This window comes from Arachis hypogaea, chromosome 11, assembly GCF_003086295.3.
Source record: "Arachis hypogaea cultivar Tifrunner chromosome 11, arahy.Tifrunner.gnm2.J5K5, whole genome shotgun sequence".
NCBI classification, from domain to species: Eukaryota; Viridiplantae; Streptophyta; class Magnoliopsida; order Fabales; family Fabaceae; genus Arachis; species Arachis hypogaea.
The window spans coordinates 73,118,590-73,123,170 of record NC_092046.1 but is presented as its reverse complement, the minus strand read 5'-3'; the positions used below and the strand labels follow the sequence as shown (position 1 = coordinate 73,123,170).

Here is a 4,581-nt window from a genome sequence, read left to right as displayed (position 1 = left end):
AGATCATATTGACTTGTTGAGTCAATATTTTATTCTGAGCCAATATGGCATTCAGAGTATCAACTTCAAGAACTCCCTTCTTCATAGGCGTCCCATTATTCACAGGATTCCTTTCAGAAGTGTACATGAACTGGTTATTAGCAACCATGTCAATGAGTTCTTGAGCTTCTACAGGCGTTTTCTTCAGGTGAATGGATCCACCTGCAGAAGTGTCTAATGACATCTTTGATAACTCAGATAAACCATCATAGAATATATCCAGGATGGTCCATTCTGAAAGCATGTCAGAAGGACACTTTTTGGTCAACTGTTTGTATCTTTCCCAAGCTTCATAGAGGGATTCACCTTCTTTCTGTCTGAAGGTTTGAACATCAGCTCTAAGCTTGCTCAGCTTTTGAGGAGGAAAGTACTTGGCTAAGAAAGCCGTGACCAGCTTATCCCAAGAGTTCAGGCTGTCTTTAGGTTGAGAATCCAACCATAATCTAGCTCTGTCTCTTACAGCAAAAGGGAAAAGCATGAGCCTGTAGACTTCAGGATCTACTCCATTAGTCTTAACAGTATCACATATCTGCAAGAATTCAGTTAAGAACTGAAAAGGATCTTCAGATGGAAGTCCATGAAACTTGCAGTTCTGCTGCATTAGAGAAACTAATTGAGGTTTAAGCTCAAAGTTGTTTGCTCCAATGGCAGGAATGGAGATGCTTCTTCCATGTAAATTGGAATTAGGTGCAGTAAAGTCACCAAGCATCCTCCTTGCATTATTATTATTTTCGGCTGCCATCTCCTCTGCCTGTTCGAAAATTTCTGAAAGGTTATCTCTGGATTGTTGTATTTTAGCTTCTCTTAATTTTCTCTTCAGAGTCCTTTCAGGTTCTGGATCTGCTTCCACAAGAATGTTCTTATCCTTGCTCCTGCTCATATGACAAGGAAGAATGGCCAGAAAAATGATAATAATAATAGAGATTCTCTTTACCACAGTATAGAGTTCCCTTATGTAAGTGGAAGAAGAGGGGGAGACAAAGAATGTAATGTAAAGGAAGAAGCACAACTGTACGAATGGAAGAGATGTGAGATGAGATGTCAGGATATGAATGAATAAATAGAATAAGATGGGGGAGGTATAATTTTCGAAAATTATTTTTGAAAAGGAGTTAGTGATTTTTGAAAATAGTTTTTGAAAATTGTTAGTATTTTTTCGAAAATTTTTTGAAATAAAAATAAAAATAAAATAATTAGTTAATTAAAAAGAAATTTTTGAAAAAGGGGGAGATATTTTCGAAAAATGAGAGAGAGAGTTAGTTAGGTGGTTTTGAAAAAGTTAAGAAACAAACAAAAAGTTAGTTAGTTAGTTGAAACAAATTTTTGAAAAGATAAGAGGTTAGGAAGTTAGGAAAGATATTTTGAAAAGATATTTTTGAAAAAGATAAGATAAGAAGATATTTTTGAAAAGATATGATTGAAGTTAGTTTTTGAAAAAGATTTGATTTTTAAAATCACAATTAATGACTTGATTCATAAGAAATCACAAGATATGATTCTAGAACTTAAAGTTTGAATCTTTCTCAACAAGCAAGTAACAAACTTCAAATTTTTGAATCAAAACATTAATTGATTAGTTATTTTCGAAAATTTGCTTATAAAAATAAGAAAAAGATTTTTGAAAAATATTTTTGGAATTTTCGAAAATAACTAAGAATTTTGAAAAAGATTTGATTTTTGAAAAAGATTTTGAAAAAGATAAGATTTTCAAATTGAAAATTTGATTTGACTCATGAGAAACAATTTGATTTTTAAAAATTTTTGAAAAAGTCAACTCAATTTTCGAATTTGATGAGAGAAAAAGGGAAAGATATTTTTTTTTATTTTTGAATTTTTATGATGCAAGAGAAAAACACTAAAAGGATGCAATGCATGAAATTTTTAGATCAAAACAATGAATGCATGCATGAATGCTATGAATGTCAAGATGAACACCAAGAACACTATGAAGAACTTGATGAACATCAAGAACATAATTTTGAAAAGTTTTTAATGCAAAGAAAACATGCAAGACACCAAACTTAGAATTCTTTAATGCTTAGACACTAAGAATTCAAGAATGCATATGATAAACATGAAAAGACACAAAACAAAAAATCATCAAGATCAAACAAGAAGACTTACCAAGAACAACTTGAAGATCATGAAGAACACTATGAATGCATGAAATTTTCGAAAAATGCAAGATGCATATGCAAGTGACACCAAACTTATAATGTGACTCAAGACTCAAACAAGAAACAGAAAATATTTTTTATTTTTATGATTTTCTAATTTTTTTGGATTTTTATTTTATATTTTTCGAAAATTATATGAAAAAGAAAAATAAGGATTCCAAAATTTTTAATATGAATTCCAGGAATCTTGCCAAGTTAGTCTAAAGCTTCAGTCCAGGAATTAGACATGGCTCACTAGCCAGCCAAGCTTTCAAAGAAAGCTCCAGTCCTAAACACTAGACATGGCCAATGGCCAGCCAAGCTTCAGCAGATATGGATACGTTTCATGTATAGAACAACTAAGTGTGTGAGAATCTCTTCATTTGTGATGGTAAGTTGAAACCCCAGTCCAAAAATTAGACATGGCTTACAGCCAGCCAGGATTCAACAAATCATCATGAAACACTAGAATTCATTCTTAAAAATTCTGAAGAAAAATATATTTTTGAAAACATTTTTTTTTCGAAAACAGATGAGAGATTTTTGAAAATATTTTTGAAAAATTTTTGAAAACAAAACGAAAAGAAAATTACCTAATCTGAGCAACAAGATGAACCGTCAGTTGTCCAAACACGAACAATCCCCGGCAACGGCGCCAAAAACTTGGTGCACGAAATTGTGATGTCCATGTTCTTTGTACTTGTGTGAGAGTAACAATATATAATTGTATTGAATCCTCATTGTGGCTCTATGTGTGGACACAACTTCGATACAACTAACCAGCAAGTGCACTGGGTCGTCCAAGTAATACCTTACGTGAGTAAGGGTCGAATCCCACGGAGATTGTTGGTATGAAGCAAGCTATGGTCACCTTGCAAATCTCAGTCAGGCGGATTTAAACATGATACTTTATTAGATTAAAATAAACAATAAAAGGGATAGAGATACTTATGTAGATTCATTGGCAGGGATTTCAGATAAGCGAATGGAGATGCTTTTCGTTCCTCTGAACCTCTGCTTTCCTGCTATCTTCATCCAATCAGTCTTACTCCTTTCCATGGCTGGCTTTATGTGATACATCACCACTGTCAATGGCTACTTTCGGTCATCTCTCGGGAAAATGATCCAATGCCCTGTCACGGCACGGCTAATCGTCTGGAGGCATCACCCTTGCCAATGGCTTCATCTTATCCTCTCAGTGAATAATATGCTCACGCACCCTGTCACGGCACGGCTATTCATCTGTCGGTTCTCGATCATGCTGGAATAGGATTTACTATCCTTTTGCGTCTGTCACTAACGCCCTGCAATCGCGAGTTCGGAGCTCGTCACAGTCATTCAATCATTGAATCCTACTCGGAATACCACAGACAAGGTTTAGACCTTCCGGATTCTCTTGAATGCCGCCATCATTCTAGCTTACGCCACGAAGATTCTGGTTAGGAGATCTAAGAGATACTCATTCTAGCTTAATTCATGTAGAACGGAAGTGTTTGTCAGGCACGCGTTCATAGGGGAGAAGGATGATGAGCGTCACACATAATCATCACCTTCATCACGTTCTTGGGTGCGAATGGATATCTTAGAAGTGAAATAAGAAGAATTGAATAGAAAACAGTAGTACTTTGCATTAATCTTTGAGGAACAGCAGAGCTCCACACCTTAATCTATGGAGTGTAGAAACTCTACCGTTAAAAATACATAAGTGAAAGGTCCAGGCATGGCCGAGAGGCCAGCCCCTCTGATCTAAGAACCAGGCGTCCAAAGATGTCTAATACAATAGTAAGAGGTCCTATTTATAATAAACTAGTCACTAGGGTTTACATGAGTAAGTAATTGATGCATAAATCCACTTCCGGGGCCCACTTGGTGTGTGTTTGGGCTGAGCTTAAGTGTAGCACGTGCAGAGGCCATTTGTGGAGTTGAACGCCAGTTTCTGTGCCAGTTTGGGCGTTCAACTCTGGTTTTGGATCCTTTTCTGGCGCTGGACGCCAGATTTGGGTAGAAAGCTGGCGTTGAATACCAGTTTACGTCGTCTATTCTTGGCCAAAGTATGGACTATTATATATTGATGGAAAGCCCTGGATGTCTACTTTTCAACGCAATTGGAAGCGCGCCATTTCGAGTTCTGTAGCTCCAGAAAATTCACTTTGAGTGCAGGGAGGTCAGAATCCAACAGCATCAGCAGTCCTTTTTCAACCTCTGAATCTGATTTTTGCTCAAGTCCCTCAATTTCAGCCAGAAAATACCTGAAATCACAGAAAAATACACAAACTCATAGTAAAGTCCAGAAATGTGAATTTAACATAAAAACTAAGGAAAACATCCCTAAAAGTAACTAGATCCTACTAAAAACATACTGAAAACAATGCCAAAAAGCGTATAA

At 35.9% G+C, this 4,581-nt stretch overlaps 1 non-coding gene across 1 annotated transcript; it reads left to right on the top strand.

Annotated features, from left to right (window-relative positions):
- The first annotated feature begins 277 nt into the window (after positions 1 to 277).
- LOC112724603 (small nucleolar RNA R71) lies at positions 278 to 385 on the top strand. The gene has a single exon (XR_003163758.1). It is a non-coding gene; the product is annotated as a small nucleolar RNA R71 (small nucleolar RNA).
- Positions 386 to 4,581: the final 4,196 nt, after the last annotated feature.